At 47.3% G+C, this 15,401-nt stretch overlaps 47 non-coding genes across 47 annotated transcripts; all 47 read left to right on the top strand.

The window, feature by feature from the left end:
• The first annotated feature begins 82 nt into the window (after nucleotides 1-82).
• LOC116191089 lies at nucleotides 83-201 on the top strand. Its single transcript, XR_004153205.1, has one exon. It is a non-coding gene; the product is annotated as a 5S ribosomal RNA (ribosomal RNA).
• Nucleotides 202-390: 189 nt separating this feature from the next.
• On the top strand, nucleotides 391-509 carry LOC116191088. Its single transcript, XR_004153204.1, has one exon. It is a non-coding gene; the product is annotated as a 5S ribosomal RNA (ribosomal RNA).
• Nucleotides 510-730: 221 nt separating this feature from the next.
• LOC116191087 lies at nucleotides 731-849 on the top strand. Its single transcript, XR_004153203.1, has one exon. It is a non-coding gene; the product is annotated as a 5S ribosomal RNA (ribosomal RNA).
• A 221-nt stretch (nucleotides 850-1,070) lies between these two features.
• LOC116191086 lies at nucleotides 1,071-1,189 on the top strand. Its single transcript, XR_004153202.1, has one exon. It is a non-coding gene; the product is annotated as a 5S ribosomal RNA (ribosomal RNA).
• A 221-nt stretch (nucleotides 1,190-1,410) lies between these two features.
• On the top strand, nucleotides 1,411-1,529 carry LOC116191085. Its single transcript, XR_004153201.1, has one exon. It is a non-coding gene; the product is annotated as a 5S ribosomal RNA (ribosomal RNA).
• Nucleotides 1,530-1,750: 221 nt separating this feature from the next.
• On the top strand, nucleotides 1,751-1,869 carry LOC116191084. The gene has a single exon (XR_004153200.1). It is a non-coding gene; the product is annotated as a 5S ribosomal RNA (ribosomal RNA).
• A 189-nt stretch (nucleotides 1,870-2,058) lies between these two features.
• LOC116191083 lies at nucleotides 2,059-2,177 on the top strand. Its single transcript, XR_004153199.1, has one exon. It is a non-coding gene; the product is annotated as a 5S ribosomal RNA (ribosomal RNA).
• Nucleotides 2,178-2,398: 221 nt separating this feature from the next.
• LOC116191081 lies at nucleotides 2,399-2,517 on the top strand. Its single transcript, XR_004153198.1, has one exon. It is a non-coding gene; the product is annotated as a 5S ribosomal RNA (ribosomal RNA).
• Nucleotides 2,518-2,738: 221 nt separating this feature from the next.
• On the top strand, nucleotides 2,739-2,857 carry LOC116191080. The gene has a single exon (XR_004153197.1). It is a non-coding gene; the product is annotated as a 5S ribosomal RNA (ribosomal RNA).
• Nucleotides 2,858-3,078: 221 nt separating this feature from the next.
• LOC116191079 lies at nucleotides 3,079-3,197 on the top strand. The gene has a single exon (XR_004153196.1). It is a non-coding gene; the product is annotated as a 5S ribosomal RNA (ribosomal RNA).
• Nucleotides 3,198-3,387: 190 nt separating this feature from the next.
• On the top strand, nucleotides 3,388-3,506 carry LOC116191077. Its single transcript, XR_004153194.1, has one exon. It is a non-coding gene; the product is annotated as a 5S ribosomal RNA (ribosomal RNA).
• Nucleotides 3,507-3,727: 221 nt separating this feature from the next.
• On the top strand, nucleotides 3,728-3,846 carry LOC116191076. Its single transcript, XR_004153193.1, has one exon. It is a non-coding gene; the product is annotated as a 5S ribosomal RNA (ribosomal RNA).
• A 221-nt stretch (nucleotides 3,847-4,067) lies between these two features.
• LOC116191075 lies at nucleotides 4,068-4,186 on the top strand. Its single transcript, XR_004153192.1, has one exon. It is a non-coding gene; the product is annotated as a 5S ribosomal RNA (ribosomal RNA).
• Nucleotides 4,187-4,407: 221 nt separating this feature from the next.
• On the top strand, nucleotides 4,408-4,526 carry LOC116191074. Its single transcript, XR_004153191.1, has one exon. It is a non-coding gene; the product is annotated as a 5S ribosomal RNA (ribosomal RNA).
• A 221-nt stretch (nucleotides 4,527-4,747) lies between these two features.
• LOC116191073 lies at nucleotides 4,748-4,866 on the top strand. The gene has a single exon (XR_004153190.1). It is a non-coding gene; the product is annotated as a 5S ribosomal RNA (ribosomal RNA).
• A 189-nt stretch (nucleotides 4,867-5,055) lies between these two features.
• LOC116191072 lies at nucleotides 5,056-5,174 on the top strand. The gene has a single exon (XR_004153189.1). It is a non-coding gene; the product is annotated as a 5S ribosomal RNA (ribosomal RNA).
• A 219-nt stretch (nucleotides 5,175-5,393) lies between these two features.
• Nucleotides 5,394-5,512, top strand: LOC116191071. The gene has a single exon (XR_004153188.1). It is a non-coding gene; the product is annotated as a 5S ribosomal RNA (ribosomal RNA).
• A 220-nt stretch (nucleotides 5,513-5,732) lies between these two features.
• On the top strand, nucleotides 5,733-5,851 carry LOC116191070. The gene has a single exon (XR_004153187.1). It is a non-coding gene; the product is annotated as a 5S ribosomal RNA (ribosomal RNA).
• A 188-nt stretch (nucleotides 5,852-6,039) lies between these two features.
• Nucleotides 6,040-6,158, top strand: LOC116191069. Its single transcript, XR_004153186.1, has one exon. It is a non-coding gene; the product is annotated as a 5S ribosomal RNA (ribosomal RNA).
• A 189-nt stretch (nucleotides 6,159-6,347) lies between these two features.
• Nucleotides 6,348-6,466, top strand: LOC116191068. The gene has a single exon (XR_004153185.1). It is a non-coding gene; the product is annotated as a 5S ribosomal RNA (ribosomal RNA).
• Nucleotides 6,467-6,655: 189 nt separating this feature from the next.
• LOC116191066 lies at nucleotides 6,656-6,774 on the top strand. Its single transcript, XR_004153183.1, has one exon. It is a non-coding gene; the product is annotated as a 5S ribosomal RNA (ribosomal RNA).
• A 220-nt stretch (nucleotides 6,775-6,994) lies between these two features.
• Nucleotides 6,995-7,113, top strand: LOC116191065. Its single transcript, XR_004153182.1, has one exon. It is a non-coding gene; the product is annotated as a 5S ribosomal RNA (ribosomal RNA).
• A 220-nt stretch (nucleotides 7,114-7,333) lies between these two features.
• On the top strand, nucleotides 7,334-7,452 carry LOC116191064. Its single transcript, XR_004153181.1, has one exon. It is a non-coding gene; the product is annotated as a 5S ribosomal RNA (ribosomal RNA).
• A 187-nt stretch (nucleotides 7,453-7,639) lies between these two features.
• On the top strand, nucleotides 7,640-7,758 carry LOC116191063. The gene has a single exon (XR_004153180.1). It is a non-coding gene; the product is annotated as a 5S ribosomal RNA (ribosomal RNA).
• A 190-nt stretch (nucleotides 7,759-7,948) lies between these two features.
• On the top strand, nucleotides 7,949-8,067 carry LOC116191062. The gene has a single exon (XR_004153179.1). It is a non-coding gene; the product is annotated as a 5S ribosomal RNA (ribosomal RNA).
• A 220-nt stretch (nucleotides 8,068-8,287) lies between these two features.
• Nucleotides 8,288-8,406, top strand: LOC116191061. The gene has a single exon (XR_004153178.1). It is a non-coding gene; the product is annotated as a 5S ribosomal RNA (ribosomal RNA).
• Nucleotides 8,407-8,595: 189 nt separating this feature from the next.
• On the top strand, nucleotides 8,596-8,714 carry LOC116191060. Its single transcript, XR_004153177.1, has one exon. It is a non-coding gene; the product is annotated as a 5S ribosomal RNA (ribosomal RNA).
• Nucleotides 8,715-8,904: 190 nt separating this feature from the next.
• On the top strand, nucleotides 8,905-9,023 carry LOC116191059. The gene has a single exon (XR_004153176.1). It is a non-coding gene; the product is annotated as a 5S ribosomal RNA (ribosomal RNA).
• Nucleotides 9,024-9,243: 220 nt separating this feature from the next.
• On the top strand, nucleotides 9,244-9,362 carry LOC116191058. The gene has a single exon (XR_004153175.1). It is a non-coding gene; the product is annotated as a 5S ribosomal RNA (ribosomal RNA).
• Nucleotides 9,363-9,583: 221 nt separating this feature from the next.
• LOC116191057 lies at nucleotides 9,584-9,702 on the top strand. Its single transcript, XR_004153174.1, has one exon. It is a non-coding gene; the product is annotated as a 5S ribosomal RNA (ribosomal RNA).
• A 219-nt stretch (nucleotides 9,703-9,921) lies between these two features.
• On the top strand, nucleotides 9,922-10,040 carry LOC116191054. The gene has a single exon (XR_004153172.1). It is a non-coding gene; the product is annotated as a 5S ribosomal RNA (ribosomal RNA).
• A 221-nt stretch (nucleotides 10,041-10,261) lies between these two features.
• On the top strand, nucleotides 10,262-10,380 carry LOC116191053. Its single transcript, XR_004153171.1, has one exon. It is a non-coding gene; the product is annotated as a 5S ribosomal RNA (ribosomal RNA).
• A 190-nt stretch (nucleotides 10,381-10,570) lies between these two features.
• Nucleotides 10,571-10,689, top strand: LOC116191052. Its single transcript, XR_004153170.1, has one exon. It is a non-coding gene; the product is annotated as a 5S ribosomal RNA (ribosomal RNA).
• Nucleotides 10,690-10,878: 189 nt separating this feature from the next.
• LOC116191051 lies at nucleotides 10,879-10,997 on the top strand. The gene has a single exon (XR_004153169.1). It is a non-coding gene; the product is annotated as a 5S ribosomal RNA (ribosomal RNA).
• Nucleotides 10,998-11,218: 221 nt separating this feature from the next.
• Nucleotides 11,219-11,337, top strand: LOC116191050. The gene has a single exon (XR_004153168.1). It is a non-coding gene; the product is annotated as a 5S ribosomal RNA (ribosomal RNA).
• A 221-nt stretch (nucleotides 11,338-11,558) lies between these two features.
• LOC116191049 lies at nucleotides 11,559-11,677 on the top strand. Its single transcript, XR_004153167.1, has one exon. It is a non-coding gene; the product is annotated as a 5S ribosomal RNA (ribosomal RNA).
• Nucleotides 11,678-11,898: 221 nt separating this feature from the next.
• LOC116191048 lies at nucleotides 11,899-12,017 on the top strand. Its single transcript, XR_004153166.1, has one exon. It is a non-coding gene; the product is annotated as a 5S ribosomal RNA (ribosomal RNA).
• Nucleotides 12,018-12,237: 220 nt separating this feature from the next.
• Nucleotides 12,238-12,356, top strand: LOC116191047. Its single transcript, XR_004153165.1, has one exon. It is a non-coding gene; the product is annotated as a 5S ribosomal RNA (ribosomal RNA).
• A 190-nt stretch (nucleotides 12,357-12,546) lies between these two features.
• LOC116191046 lies at nucleotides 12,547-12,665 on the top strand. The gene has a single exon (XR_004153164.1). It is a non-coding gene; the product is annotated as a 5S ribosomal RNA (ribosomal RNA).
• A 221-nt stretch (nucleotides 12,666-12,886) lies between these two features.
• On the top strand, nucleotides 12,887-13,005 carry LOC116191045. Its single transcript, XR_004153163.1, has one exon. It is a non-coding gene; the product is annotated as a 5S ribosomal RNA (ribosomal RNA).
• A 190-nt stretch (nucleotides 13,006-13,195) lies between these two features.
• On the top strand, nucleotides 13,196-13,314 carry LOC116191043. Its single transcript, XR_004153161.1, has one exon. It is a non-coding gene; the product is annotated as a 5S ribosomal RNA (ribosomal RNA).
• A 190-nt stretch (nucleotides 13,315-13,504) lies between these two features.
• Nucleotides 13,505-13,623, top strand: LOC116191042. Its single transcript, XR_004153160.1, has one exon. It is a non-coding gene; the product is annotated as a 5S ribosomal RNA (ribosomal RNA).
• A 221-nt stretch (nucleotides 13,624-13,844) lies between these two features.
• Nucleotides 13,845-13,963, top strand: LOC116191041. The gene has a single exon (XR_004153159.1). It is a non-coding gene; the product is annotated as a 5S ribosomal RNA (ribosomal RNA).
• Nucleotides 13,964-14,184: 221 nt separating this feature from the next.
• On the top strand, nucleotides 14,185-14,303 carry LOC116191039. The gene has a single exon (XR_004153158.1). It is a non-coding gene; the product is annotated as a 5S ribosomal RNA (ribosomal RNA).
• A 221-nt stretch (nucleotides 14,304-14,524) lies between these two features.
• LOC116191038 lies at nucleotides 14,525-14,643 on the top strand. The gene has a single exon (XR_004153157.1). It is a non-coding gene; the product is annotated as a 5S ribosomal RNA (ribosomal RNA).
• Nucleotides 14,644-14,863: 220 nt separating this feature from the next.
• LOC116191037 lies at nucleotides 14,864-14,982 on the top strand. Its single transcript, XR_004153156.1, has one exon. It is a non-coding gene; the product is annotated as a 5S ribosomal RNA (ribosomal RNA).
• A 190-nt stretch (nucleotides 14,983-15,172) lies between these two features.
• Nucleotides 15,173-15,291, top strand: LOC116191036. Its single transcript, XR_004153155.1, has one exon. It is a non-coding gene; the product is annotated as a 5S ribosomal RNA (ribosomal RNA).
• Nucleotides 15,292-15,401: the final 110 nt, after the last annotated feature.

Genomic DNA, 15,401 nt, shown 5'->3' with positions numbered 1-15,401 from the left:
CTTTCGTTTCTGCGCTCATTTTTGCATTTTTTTTTCATTAGCTCTACGGAGGAACAAAGTGAATTCGAGCGCAAAGGTTGACGGGTGCGATCATACCAGCACTAATGCACCGGATCCCATCAGAACTCCGAAGTTAAGCGTGCTTGGGCGAGAGTAGTACTAGGATGGGTGACCTCCTGGGAAGTCCTCGTGTTGCACCCCTCCTTTTTAATTTTTTTTTGCTGCTCGGGAAACTGTCCGACGTTGGACGGGAATCCGATCGTTACGGTTAATGTTTTGGGCACGTGCTATGCACTCGATACTTTTTTCTTTCGTTTCTGCGATCATTTTTGCATTTTTTTTTCATTAGCTCTACGGAGGAACAAAGTGAATTCGAGCGCAAAGGTTGACGGGTGCGATCATACCAGCACTAATGCACCGGATCCCATCAGAACTCCGAAGTTAAGCGTGCTTGGGCGAGAGTAGTACTAGGATGGGTGACCTCCTGGGAAGTCCTCGTGTTGCACCCCTCCTTTTTAATTTTTTTTTGCTGCTCGGGAAACTGTCCGACGTTGGACGGGAATCCCATCGTTACGGTTAATGTTTTGGGCACGTGCTCACTCGCAAAAGGCGTAAGGTTCGTTGTGAAATGCACTCGATACTTTTTTTCTTTCGTTTCTGCGCTCATTTTTGCATTTTTTTTTCATTAGCTCTACGGAGGAACAAAGTGAATTCGAGCGCAAAGGTTGACGGGTGCGATCATACCAGCACTAATGCACCGGATCCCATCAGAACTCCGAAGTTAAGCGTGCTTGGGCGAGAGTAGTACTAGGATGGGTGACCTCCTGGGAAGTCCTCGTGTTGCACCCCTCCTTTTTAATTTTTTTTTGCTGCTCGGGAAACTGTCCGACGTTGGACGGGAATCCCATCGTTACGGTTAATGTTTTGGGCACGTGCTCACTCGCAAAAGGCGTAAGGTTCGTTGTGAAATGCACTCGATACTTTTTTTCTTTCGTTTCTGCGCTCATTTTTGCATTTTTTTTTCATTAGCTCTACGGAGGAACAAAGTGAATTCGAGCGCAAAGGTTGACGGGTGCGATCATACCAGCACTAATGCACCGGATCCCATCAGAACTCCGAAGTTAAGCGTGCTTGGGCGAGAGTAGTACTAGGATGGGTGACCTCCTGGGAAGTCCTCGTGTTGCACCCCTCCTTTTTAATTTTTTTTTGCTGCTCGGGAAACTGTCCGACGTTGGACGGGAATCCCATCGTTACGGTTAATGTTTTGGGCACGTGCTCACTCGCAAAAGGCGTGAGGTTCGTTGTGAAATGCACTCGATACTTTTTTTCTTTCGTTTCTGCGCTCATTTTTGCATTTTTTTTTCATTAGCTCTACGGAGGAACAAAGTGAATTCGAGCGCAAAGGTTGACGGGTGCGATCATACCAGCACTAATGCACCGGATCCCATCAGAACTCCGAAGTTAAGCGTGCTTGGGCGAGAGTAGTACTAGGATGGGTGACCTCCTGGGAAGTCCTCGTGTTGCACCCCTCCTTTTTAATTTTTTTTTGCTGCTCGGGAAACTGTCCGACGTTGGACGGGAATCCCATCGTTACGGTTAATGTTTTGGGCACGTGCTCACTCGCAAAAGGCGTGAGGTTCGTTGTGAAATGCACTCGATACTTTTTTTCTTTCGTTTCTGCGCTCATTTTTGCATTTTTTTTTCATTAGCTCTACGGAGGAACAAAGTGAATTCGAGCGCAAAGGTTGACGGGTGCGATCATACCAGCACTAATGCACCGGATCCCATCAGAACTCCGAAGTTAAGCGTGCTTGGGCGAGAGTAGTACTAGGATGGGTGACCTCCTGGGAAGTCCTCGTGTTGCACCCCTCCTTTTTAATTTTTTTTGCTGCTCGGGAAACTGTCCGACGTTGGACGGGAATCCCATCGTTACGGTTAATGTTTTGGGCACGTGCTATGCACTCGATACTTTTTTTCTTTCGTTTCTGCGATCATTTTTGCATTTTTTTTTCATTAGCTCTACGGAGGAACAAAGTGAATTCGAGCGCAAAGGTTGACGGGTGCGATCATACCAGCACTAATGCACCGGATCCCATCAGAACTCCGAAGTTAAGCGTGCTTGGGCGAGAGTAGTACTAGGATGGGTGACCTCCTGGGAAGTCCTCGTGTTGCACCCCTCCTTTTTAATTTTTTTTTGCTGCTCGGGAAACTGTCCGACGTTGGACGGGAATCCCATCGTTACGGTTAATGTTTTGGGCACGTGCTCACTCGCAAAAGGCGTAAGGTTCGTTGTGAAATGCACTCGATACTTTTTTTCTTTCGTTTCTGCGCTCATTTTTGCATTTTTTTTTCATTAGCTCTACGGAGGAACAAAGTGAATTCGAGCGCAAAGGTTGACGGGTGCGATCATACCAGCACTAATGCACCGGATCCCATCAGAACTCCGAAGTTAAGCGTGCTTGGGCGAGAGTAGTACTAGGATGGGTGACCTCCTGGGAAGTCCTCGTGTTGCACCCCTCCTTTTTAATTTTTTTTTGCTGCTCGGGAAACTGTCCGACGTTGGACGGGAATCCCATCGTTACGGTTAATGTTTTGGGCACGTGCTCACTCGCAAAAGGCGTGAGGTTCGTTGTGAAATGCACTCGATACTTTTTTTCTTTCGTTTCTGCGCTCATTTTTGCATTTTTTTTTCATTAGCTCTACGGAGGAACAAAGTGAATTCGAGCGCAAAGGTTGACGGGTGCGATCATACCAGCACTAATGCACCGGATCCCATCAGAACTCCGAAGTTAAGCGTGCTTGGGCGAGAGTAGTACTAGGATGGGTGACCTCCTGGGAAGTCCTCGTGTTGCACCCCTCCTTTTTAATTTTTTTTTGCTGCTCGGGAAACTGTCCGACGTTGGACGGGAATCCCATCGTTACGGTTAATGTTTTGGGCACGTGCTCACTCGCAAAAGGCGTGAGGTTCGTTGTGAAATGCACTCGATACTTTTTTTCTTTCGTTTCTGCGCTCATTTTTGCATTTTTTTTTCATTAGCTCTACGGAGGAACAAAGTGAATTCGAGCGCAAAGGTTGACGGGTGCGATCATACCAGCACTAATGCACCGGATCCCATCAGAACTCCGAAGTTAAGCGTGCTTGGGCGAGAGTAGTACTAGGATGGGTGACCTCCTGGGAAGTCCTCGTGTTGCACCCCTCCTTTTTAATTTTTTTTTGCTGCTCGGGAAACTGTCCGACGTTGGACGGGAATCCGATCGTTACGGTTAATGTTTTGGGCACGTGCTATGCACTCGATACTTTTTTTCTTTCGTTTCTGCGATCATTTTTGCATTTTTTTTTCATTAGCTCTACGGAGGAACAAAGTGAATTCGAGCGCAAAGGTTGACGGGTGCGATCATACCAGCACTAATGCACCGGATCCCATCAGAACTCCGAAGTTAAGCGTGCTTGGGCGAGAGTAGTACTAGGATGGGTGACCTCCTGGGAAGTCCTCGTGTTGCACCCCTCCTTTTTAATTTTTTTTTGCTGCTCGGGAAACTGTCCGACGTTGGACGGGAATCCCATCGTTACGGTTAATGTTTTGGGCACGTGCTCACTCGCAAAAGGCGTGAGGTTCGTTGTGAAATGCACTCGATACTTTTTTTCTTTCGTTTCTGCGCTCATTTTTGCATTTTTTTTTCATTAGCTCTACGGAGGAACAAAGTGAATTCGAGCGCAAAGGTTGACGGGTGCGATCATACCAGCACTAATGCACCGGATCCCATCAGAACTCCGAAGTTAAGCGTGCTTGGGCGAGAGTAGTACTAGGATGGGTGACCTCCTGGGAAGTCCTCGTGTTGCACCCCTCCTTTTTAATTTTTTTTTGCTGCTCGGGAAACTGTCCGACGTTGGACGGGAATCCCATCGTTACGGTTAATGTTTTGGGCACGTGCTCACTCGCAAAAGGCGTAAGGTTCGTTGTGAAATGCACTCGATACTTTTTTTCTTTCGTTTCTGCGCTCATTTTTGCATTTTTTTTTCATTAGCTCTACGGAGGAACAAAGTGAATTCGAGCGCAAAGGTTGACGGGTGCGATCATACCAGCACTAATGCACCGGATCCCATCAGAACTCCGAAGTTAAGCGTGCTTGGGCGAGAGTAGTACTAGGATGGGTGACCTCCTGGGAAGTCCTCGTGTTGCACCCCTCCTTTTTAATTTTTTTTTGCTGCTCGGGAAACTGTCCGACGTTGGACGGGAATCCCATCGTTACGGTTAATGTTTTGGGCACGTGCTCACTCGCAAAAGGCGTAAGGTTCGTTGTGAAATGCACTCGATACTTTTTTTCTTTCGTTTCTGCGCTCATTTTTGCATTTTTTTTTCATTAGCTCTACGGAGGAACAAAGTGAATTCGAGCGCAAAGGTTGACGGGTGCGATCATACCAGCACTAATGCACCGGATCCCATCAGAACTCCGAAGTTAAGCGTGCTTGGGCGAGAGTAGTACTAGGATGGGTGACCTCCTGGGAAGTCCTCGTGTTGCACCCCTCCTTTTTAATTTTTTTTTGCTGCTCGGGAAACTGTCCGACGTTGGACGGGAATCCCATCGTTACGGTTAATGTTTTGGGCACGTGCTCACTCGCAAAAGGCGTGAGGTTCGTTGTGAAATGCACTCGATACTTTTTTTCTTTCGTTTCTGCGCTCATTTTTGCATTTTTTTTTCATTAGCTCTACGGAGGAACAAAGTGAATTCGAGCGCAAAGGTTGACGGGTGCGATCATACCAGCACTAATGCACCGGATCCCATCAGAACTCCGAAGTTAAGCGTGCTTGGGCGAGAGTAGTACTAGGATGGGTGACCTCCTGGGAAGTCCTCGTGTTGCACCCCTCCTTTTTAATTTTTTTTGCTGCTCGGGAAACTGTCCGACGTTGGACGGGAATCCCATCGTTACGGTTAATGTTTTGGGCACGTGCTATGCACTCGATACTTTTTTTCTTTCGTTTCTGCGATCATTTTTGCATTTTTTTTTCATTAGCTCTACGGAGGAACAAAGTGAATTCGAGCGCAAAGGTTGACGGGTGCGATCATACCAGCACTAATGCACCGGATCCCATCAGAACTCCGAAGTTAAGCGTGCTTGGGCGAGAGTAGTACTAGGATGGGTGACCTCCTGGGAAGTCCTCGTGTTGCACCCCTCCTTTTAATTTTTTTTTGCTGCTCGGGAAACTGTCCGACGTTGGACGGGAATCCCATCGTTACGGTTAATGTTTTGGGCACGTGCTCACTCGCAAAAGGCGTAAGGTTCGTTGTGAAATGCACTCGATACTTTTTTCTTTCGTTTCTGCGCTCATTTTTGCATTTTTTTTTCATTAGCTCTACGGAGGAACAAAGTGAATTCGAGCGCAAAGGTTGACGGGTGCGATCATACCAGCACTAATGCACCGGATCCCATCAGAACTCCGAAGTTAAGCGTGCTTGGGCGAGAGTAGTACTAGGATGGGTGACCTCCTGGGAAGTCCTCGTGTTGCACCCCTCCTTTTTAATTTTTTTTGCTGCTCGGGAAACTGTCCGACGTTGGACGGGAATCCCATCGTTACGGTTAATGTTTTGGGCACGTGCTCACTCGCAAAAGGCGTAAGGTTCGTTGTGAAATGCACTCGATACTTTTTTTCTTTCGTTTCTGCGCTCATTTTTGCATTTTTTTTTCATTAGCTCTACGGAGGAACAAAGTGAATTCGAGCGCAAAGGTTGACGGGTGCGATCATACCAGCACTAATGCACCGGATCCCATCAGAACTCCGAAGTTAAGCGTGCTTGGGCGAGAGTAGTACTAGGATGGGTGACCTCCTGGGAAGTCCTCGTGTTGCACCCCTCCTTTTTAATTTTTTTTTGCTGCTCGGGAAACTGTCCGACGTTGGACGGGAATCCATCGTTACGGTTAATGTTTTGGGCACGTGCTATGCACTCGATACTTTTTTTCTTTCGTTTCTGCGATCATTTTTGCATTTTTTTTCATTAGCTCTACGGAGGAACAAAGTGAATTCGAGCACAAAGGTTGACGGGTGCGATCATACCAGCACTAATGCACCGGATCCCATCAGAACTCCGAAGTTAAGCGTGCTTGGGCGAGAGTAGTACTAGGATGGGTGACCTCCTGGGAAGTCCTCGTGTTGCACCCCTCCTTTTTAATTTTTTTTTGCTGCTCGGGAAACTGTCCGACGTTGGACGGGAATCCGATCGTTACGGTTAATGTTTTGGGCACGTGCTATGCACTCGATACTTTTTTTCTTTCGTTTCTGCGATCATTTTTGCATTTTTTTTCATTAGCTCTACGGAGGAACAAAGTGAATTCGAGCGCAAAGGTTGACGGGTGCGATCATACCAGCACTAATGCACCGGATCCCATCAGAACTCCGAAGTTAAGCGTGCTTGGGCGAGAGTAGTACTAGGATGGGTGACCTCCTGGGAAGTCCTCGTGTTGCACCCCTCCTTTTTAATTTTTTTTTGCTGCTCGGGAAACTGTCCGACGTTGGACGGGAATCCATCGTTACGGTTAATGTTTTGGGCACGTGCTATGCACTCGATACTTTTTTTCTTTCGTTTCTGCGATCATTTTTGCATTTTTTTTTCATTAGCTCTACGGAGGAACAAAGTGAATTCGAGCGCAAAGGTTGACGGGTGCGATCATACCAGCACTAATGCACCGGATCCCATCAGAACTCCGAAGTTAAGCGTGCTTGGGCGAGAGTAGTACTAGGATGGGTGACCTCCTGGGAAGTCCTCGTGTTGCACCCCTCCTTTTTAATTTTTTTTTGCTGCTCGGGAAACTGTCCGACGTTGGACGGGAATCCCATCGTTACGGTTAATGTTTTGGGCACGTGCTCACTCGCAAAAGGCGTAAGGTTCGTTGTGAAATGCACTCGATACTTTTTTCTTTCGTTTCTGCGCTCATTTTTGCATTTTTTTTTCATTAGCTCTACGGAGGAACAAAGTGAATTCGAGCGCAAAGGTTGACGGGTGCGATCATACCAGCACTAATGCACCGGATCCCATCAGAACTCCGAAGTTAAGCGTGCTTGGGCGAGAGTAGTACTAGGATGGGTGACCTCCTGGGAAGTCCTCGTGTTGCACCCCTCCTTTTTAATTTTTTTTTGCTGCTCGGGAAACTGTCCGACGTTGGACGGGAATCCATCGTTACGGTTAATGTTTTGGGCACGTGCTCACTCGCAAAAGGCGTGAGGTTCGTTGTGAAATGCACTCGATACTTTTTTTCTTTCGTTTCTGCGCTCATTTTTGCATTTTTTTTTCATTAGCTCTACGGAGGAACAAAGTGAATTCGAGCGCAAAGGTTGACGGGTGCGATCATACCAGCACTAATGCACCGGATCCCATCAGAACTCCGAAGTTAAGCGTGCTTGGGCGAGAGTAGTACTAGGATGGGTGACCTCCTGGGAAGTCCTCGTGTTGCACCCCTCCTTTTTAATTTTTTTTTGCTGCTCGGGAAACTGTCCGACGTTGGACGGGAATCCATCGTTACGGTTAATGTTTTGGGCACGTGCTATGCACTCGATACTTTTTTTCTTTCGTTTCTGCGATATTTTTGCATTTTTTTTCATTAGCTCTACGGAGGAACAAAGTGAATTCGAGCACAAAGGTTGACGGGTGCGATCATACCAGCACTAATGCACCGGATCCCATCAGAACTCCGAAGTTAAGCGTGCTTGGGCGAGAGTAGTACTAGGATGGGTGACCTCCTGGGAAGTCCTCGTGTTGCACCCCTCCTTTTTAATTTTTTTTTGCTGCTCGGGAAACTGTCCGACGTTGGACGGGAATCCGATCGTTACGGTTAATGTTTTGGGCACGTGCTATGCACTCGATACTTTTTTTCTTTCGTTTCTGCGATCATTTTTGCATTTTTTTTTCATTAGCTCTACGGAGGAACAAAGTGAATTCGAGCGCAAAGGTTGACGGGTGCGATCATACCAGCACTAATGCACCGGATCCCATCAGAACTCCGAAGTTAAGCGTGCTTGGGCGAGAGTAGTACTAGGATGGGTGACCTCCTGGGAAGTCCTCGTGTTGCACCCCTCCTTTTTAATTTTTTTTTGCTGCTCGGGAAACTGTCCGACGTTGGACGGGAATCCCATCGTTACGGTTAATGTTTTGGGCACGTGCTCACTCGCAAAAGGCGTGAGGTTCGTTGTGAAATGCACTCGATACTTTTTTCTTTCGTTTCTGCGCTCATTTTTGCATTTTTTTTTCATTAGCTCTACGGAGGAACAAAGTGAATTCGAGCGCAAAGGTTGACGGGTGCGATCATACCAGCACTAATGCACCGGATCCCATCAGAACTCCGAAGTTAAGCGTGCTTGGGCGAGAGTAGTACTAGGATGGGTGACCTCCTGGGAAGTCCTCGTGTTGCACCCCTCCTTTTTAATTTTTTTTTGCTGCTCGGGAAACTGTCCGACGTTGGACGGGAATCCATCGTTACGGTTAATGTTTTGGGCACGTGCTATGCACTCGATACTTTTTTTCTTTCGTTTCTGCGATCATTTTTGCATTTTTTTTTCATTAGCTCTACGGAGGAACAAAGTGAATTCGAGCGCAAAGGTTGACGGGTGCGATCATACCAGCACTAATGCACCGGATCCCATCAGAACTCCGAAGTTAAGCGTGCTTGGGCGAGAGTAGTACTAGGATGGGTGACCTCCTGGGAAGTCCTCGTGTTGCACCCCTCCTTTTTAATTTTTTTTTGCTGCTCGGGAAACTGTCCGACGTTGGACGGGAATCCGATCGTTACGGTTAATGTTTTGGGCACGTGCTATGCACTCGATACTTTTTTTCTTTCGTTTCTGCGATCATTTTTGCATTTTTTTTTCATTAGCTCTACGGAGGAACAAAGTGAATTCGAGCGCAAAGGTTGACGGGTGCGATCATACCAGCACTAATGCACCGGATCCCATCAGAACTCCGAAGTTAAGCGTGCTTGGGCGAGAGTAGTACTAGGATGGGTGACCTCCTGGGAAGTCCTCGTGTTGCACCCCTCCTTTTTAATTTTTTTTGCTGCTCGGGAAACTGTCCGACGTTGGACGGGAATCCCATCGTTACGGTTAATGTTTTGGGCACGTGCTCACTCGCAAAAGGCGTAAGGTTCGTTGTGAAATGCACTCGATACTTTTTTTCTTTCGTTTCTGCGCTCATTTTTGCATTTTTTTTTCATTAGCTCTACGGAGGAACAAAGTGAATTCGAGCGCAAAGGTTGACGGGTGCGATCATACCAGCACTAATGCACCGGATCCCATCAGAACTCCGAAGTTAAGCGTGCTTGGGCGAGAGTAGTACTAGGATGGGTGACCTCCTGGGAAGTCCTCGTGTTGCACCCCTCCTTTTTAATTTTTTTTTGCTGCTCGGGAAACTGTCCGACGTTGGACGGGAATCCCATCGTTACGGTTAATGTTTTGGGCACGTGCTCACTCGCAAAAGGCGTAAGGTTCGTTGTGAAATGCACTCGATACTTTTTTTCTTTCGTTTCTGCGCTCATTTTTGCATTTTTTTTTCATTAGCTCTACGGAGGAACAAAGTGAATTCGAGCGCAAAGGTTGACGGGTGCGATCATACCAGCACTAATGCACCGGATCCCATCAGAACTCCGAAGTTAAGCGTGCTTGGGCGAGAGTAGTACTAGGATGGGTGACCTCCTGGGAAGTCCTCGTGTTGCACCCCTCCTTTTTAATTTTTTTTGCTGCTCGGGAAACTGTCCGACGTTGGACGGGAATCCCATCGTTACGGTTAATGTTTTGGGCACGTGCTCACTCGCAAAAGGCGTAAGGTTCGTTGTGAAATGCACTCGATACTTTTTTCTTTCGTTTCTGCGCTCATTTTTGCATTTTTTTTTCATTAGCTCTACGGAGGAACAAAGTGAATTCGAGCGCAAAGGTTGACGGGTGCGATCATACCAGCACTAATGCACCGGATCCCATCAGAACTCCGAAGTTAAGCGTGCTTGGGCGAGAGTAGTACTAGGATGGGTGACCTCCTGGGAAGTCCTCGTGTTGCACCCCTCCTTTTTAATTTTTTTTTGCTGCTCGGGAAACTGTCCGACGTTGGACGGGAATCCCATCGTTACGGTTAATGTTTTGGGCACGTGCTCACTCGCAAAAGGCGTAAGGTTCGTTGTGAAATGCACTCGATACTTTTTTTCTTTCGTTTCTGCGCTCATTTTTGCATTTTTTTTTCATTAGCTCTACGGAGGAACAAAGTGAATTCGAGCGCAAAGGTTGACGGGTGCGATCATACCAGCACTAATGCACCGGATCCCATCAGAACTCCGAAGTTAAGCGTGCTTGGGCGAGAGTAGTACTAGGATGGGTGACCTCCTGGGAAGTCCTCGTGTTGCACCCCTCCTTTTTAATTTTTTTTTGCTGCTCGGGAAACTGTCCGACGTTGGACGGGAATCCCATCGTTACGGTTAATGTTTTGGGCACGTGCTATGCACTCGATACTTTTTTTCTTTCGTTTCTGCGATCATTTTTGCATTTTTTTTTCATTAGCTCTACGGAGGAACAAAGTGAATTCGAGCGCAAAGGTTGACGGGTGCGATCATACCAGCACTAATGCACCGGATCCCATCAGAACTCCGAAGTTAAGCGTGCTTGGGCGAGAGTAGTACTAGGATGGGTGACCTCCTGGGAAGTCCTCGTGTTGCACCCCTCCTTTTTAATTTTTTTTGCTGCTCGGGAAACTGTCCGACGTTGGACGGGAATCCGATCGTTACGGTTAATGTTTTGGGCACGTGCTATGCACTCGATACTTTTTTTCTTTCGTTTCTGCGATCATTTTTGCATTTTTTTTTCATTAGCTCTACGGAGGAACAAAGTGAATTCGAGCGCAAAGGTTGACGGGTGCGATCATACCAGCACTAATGCACCGGATCCCATCAGAACTCCGAAGTTAAGCGTGCTTGGGCGAGAGTAGTACTAGGATGGGTGACCTCCTGGGAAGTCCTCGTGTTGCACCCCTCCTTTTTAATTTTTTTTTGCTGCTCGGGAAACTGTCCGACGTTGGACGGGAATCCCATCGTTACGGTTAATGTTTTGGGCACGTGCTCACTCGCAAAAGGCGTAAGGTTCGTTGTGAAATGCACTCGATACTTTTTTTCTTTCGTTTCTGCGCTCATTTTTGCATTTTTTTTTCATTAGCTCTACGGAGGAACAAAGTGAATTCGAGCGCAAAGGTTGACGGGTGCGATCATACCAGCACTAATGCACCGGATCCCATCAGAACTCCGAAGTTAAGCGTGCTTGGGCGAGAGTAGTACTAGGATGGGTGACCTCCTGGGAAGTCCTCGTGTTGCACCCCTCCTTTTTAATTTTTTTTTGCTGCTCGGGAAACTGTCCGACGTTGGACGGGAATCCCATCGTTACGGTTAATGTTTTGGGCACGTGCTCACTCGCAAAAGGCGTAAGGTTCGTTGTGAAATGCACTCGATACTTTTTTTCTTTCGTTTCTGCGCTCATTTTTGCATTTTTTTTTCATTAGCTCTACGGAGGAACAAAGTGAATTCGAGCGCAAAGGTTGACGGGTGCGATCATACCAGCACTAATGCACCGGATCCCATCAGAACTCCGAAGTTAAGCGTGCTTGGGCGAGAGTAGTACTAGGATGGGTGACCTCCTGGGAAGTCCTCGTGTTGCACCCCTCCTTTTTAATTTTTTTTTGCTGCTCGGGAAACTGTCCGACGTTGGACGGGAATCCCATCGTTACGGTTAATGTTTTGGGCACGTGCTCACTCGCAAAAGGCGTGAGGTTCGTTGTGAAATGCACTCGATACTTTTTTTCTTTCGTTTCTGCGCTCATTTTTGCATTTTTTTTTCATTAGCTCTACGGAGGAACAAAGTGAATTCGAGCGCAAAGGTTGACGGGTGCGATCATACCAGCACTAATGCACCGGATCCCATCAGAACTCCGAAGTTAAGCGTGCTTGGGCGAGAGTAGTACTAGGATGGGTGACCTCCTGGGAAGTCCTCGTGTTGCACCCCTCCTTTTTAATTTTTTTTTGCTGCTCGGGAAACTGTCCGACGTTGGACGGGAATCCCATCGTTACGGTTAATGTTTTGGGCACGTGCTCACTCGCAAAAGGCGTGAGGTTCGTTGTGAAATGCACTCGATACTTTTTTCTTTCGTTTCTGCGCTCATTTTTGCATTTTTTTTTCATTAGCTCTACGGAGGAACAAAGTGAATTCGAGCGCAAAGGTTGACGGGTGCGATCATACCAGCACTAATGCACCGGATCCCATCAGAACTCCGAAGTTAAGCGTGCTTGGGCGAGAGTAGTACTAGGATGGGTGACCTCCTGGGAAGTCCTCGTGTTGCACCCCTCCTTTTTAATTTTTTTTTGCTGCTCGGGAAACTGTCCGACGTTGGACGGGAATCCCATCGTTACGGTTAATGTTTTGGGCACGTGCTATGCACTCGATACTTTTTTTCTTTCGTTTCTGCGATCATTTTTGCATTTTTTTTTCATTAGCTCTACGGAGGAACAAAGTGAATTCGAGCGCAAAGGTTGACGGGTGCGATCATACCAGCACTAATGCACCGGATCCCATCAGAACTCCGAAGTTAAGCGTGCTTGGGCGAGAGTAGTACTAGGATGGGTGACCTCCTGGGAAGTCCTCGTGTTGCACCCCTCCTTTTTAATTTTTTTTTGCTGCTCGGGAAACTGTCCGACGTTGGACGGGAATCCCATCGTTACGGTTAATGTTTTGGGCACGTGCTCACTCGCAAAAGGCGTAAGGTTCGTTGTGAAATGCACTCGATACTTTTTTTCTTTCGTTTCTGCGCTCATTTTTGCATTTTTTTTTCATTAGCTCTACGGAGGAACAAAGTGAATTCGAGCGCAAAGGTTGACGGGTGCGATCATACCAGCACTAATGCACCGGATCCCATCAGAACTCCGAAGTTAAGCGTGCTTGGGCGAGAGTAGTACTAGGATGGGTGACCTCCTGGGAAGTCCTCGTGTTGCACCCCTCCTTTTTAATTTTTTTTTGCTGCTCGGGAAACTGTCCGACGTTGGACGGGAATCCCATCGTTACGGTTAATGTTTTGGGCACGTGCTATGCACTCGATACTTTTTTTCTTTCGTTTCTGCGATCATTTTTGCATTTTTTTTTCATTAGCTCTACGGAGGAACAAAGTGAATTCGAGCGCAAAGGTTGACGGGTGCGATCATACCAGCACTAATGCACCGGATCCCATCAGAACTCCGAAGTTAAGCGTGCTTGGGCGAGAGTAGTACTAGGATGGGTGACCTCCTGGGAAGTCCTCGTGTTGCACCCCTCCTTTTTAATTTTTTTTTGCTGCTCGGGAAACTGTCCGACGTTGGACGGGAATCCGATCGTTACGGTTAATGTTTTGGGCACGTGCTATGCACTCGATACTTTTTTTCTTTCGTTTCTGCGATCATTTTTGCATTTTTTTTTCATTAGCTCTACGGAGGAACAAAGTGAATTCGAGCGCAAAGGTTGACGGGTGCGATCATACCAGCACTAATGCACCGGATCCCATCAGAACTCCGAAGTTAAGCGTGCTTGGGCGAGAGTAGTACTAGGATGGGTGACCTCCTGGGAAGTCCTCGTGTTGCACCCCTCCTTTTTAATTTTTTTTTGCTGCTCGGGAAACTGTCCGACGTTGGACGGGAATCCCATCGTTACGGTTAATGTTTTGGGCACGTGCTCACTCGCAAAAGGCGTGAGGTTCGTTGTGAAATGCACTCGATACTTTTTTTCTTTCGTTTCTGCGCTCATTTTTGCATTTTTTTTTCATTAGCTCTACGGAGGAACAAAGTGAATTCGAGCGCAAAGGTTGACGGGTGCGATCATACCAGCACTAATGCACCGGATCCCATCAGAACTCCGAAGTTAAGCGTGCTTGGGCGAGAGTAGTACTAGGATGGGTGACCTCCTGGGAAGTCCTCGTGTTGCACCCCTCCTTTTTAATTTTTTTTTGCTGCTCGGGAAACTGTCCGACGTTGGACGGGAATCCCATCGTTACGGTTAATGTTTTGGGCACGTGCTCACTCGCAAAAGGCGTAAGGTTCGTTGTGAAATGCACTCGATACTTTTTTTCTTTCGTTTCTGCGCTCATTTTTGCATTTTTTTTTCATTAGCTCTACGGAGGAACAAAGTGAATTCGAGCGCAAAGGTTGACGGGTGCGATCATACCAGCACTAATGCACCGGATCCCATCAGAACTCCGAAGTTAAGCGTGCTTGGGCGAGAGTAGTACTAGGATGGGTGACCTCCTGGGAAGTCCTCGTGTTGCACCCCTCCTTTTTAATTTTTTTTTGCTGCTCGGGAAACTGTCCGACGTTGGACGGGAATCCCATCGTTACGGTTAATGTTTTGGGCACGTGCTCACTCGCAAAAGGCGTAAGGTTCGTTGTGAAATGCACTCGATACTTTTTTTCTTTCGTTTCTGCGCTCATTTTTGCATTTTTTTTTCATTAGCTCTACGGAGGAACAAAGTGAATTCGAGCGCAAAGGTTGACGGGTGCGATCATACCAGCACTAATGCACCGGATCCCATCAGAACTCCGAAGTTAAGCGTGCTTGGGCGAGAGTAGTACTAGGATGGGTGACCTCCTGGGAAGTCCTCGTGTTGCACCCCTCCTTTTTAATTTTTTTTGCTGCTCGGGAAACTGTCCGACGTTGGACGGGAATCCCATCGTTACGGTTAATGTTTTGGGCACGTGCTCACTCGCAAAAGGCGTGAGGTTCGTTGTGAAATGCACTCGATACTTTTTTTCTTTCGTTTCTGCGCTCATTTTTGCATTTTTTTTTCATTAGCTCTACGGAGGAACAAAGTGAATTCGAGCGCAAAGGTTGACGGGTGCGATCATACCAGCACTAATGCACCGGATCCCATCAGAACTCCGAAGTTAAGCGTGCTTGGGCGAGAGTAGTACTAGGATGGGTGACCTCCTGGGAAGTCCTCGTGTTGCACCCCTCCTTTTTAATTTTTTTTTGCTGCTCGGGAAACTGTCCGACGTTGGACGGGAATCCCATCGTTACGGTTAATGTTTTGGGCACGTGCTATGCACTCGATACTTTTTTTCTTTCGTTTCTGCGATCATTTTTGCATTTTTTTTTCATTAGCTCTACGGAGGAACAAAGTGAATTCGAGCGCAAAGGTTGACGGGTGCGATCATACCAGCACTAATGCACCGGATCCCATCAGAACTCCGAAGTTAAGCGTGCTTGGGCGAGAGTAGTACTAGGATGGGTGACCTCCTGGGAAGTCCTCGTGTTGCACCCCTCCTTTTTAATTTTTTTTTGCTGCTCGGGAAACTGTCCGACGTTGGACGGGAATCCCATCGTTACGGTTAATGTTTTGGGCACGTGCTCACTCGCAAAAGGCGTAAGGTT

The sequence above is a fragment of the Punica granatum genome, unplaced genomic scaffold, assembly GCF_007655135.1.
Source record: "Punica granatum isolate Tunisia-2019 unplaced genomic scaffold, ASM765513v2 Contig00576, whole genome shotgun sequence".
Lineage (NCBI taxonomy): Eukaryota > Viridiplantae > Streptophyta > Magnoliopsida > Myrtales > Lythraceae > Punica > Punica granatum.
Note: the sequence above shows the minus strand (reverse complement) of the source record. Positions and strands in the feature narration are given on the sequence as shown.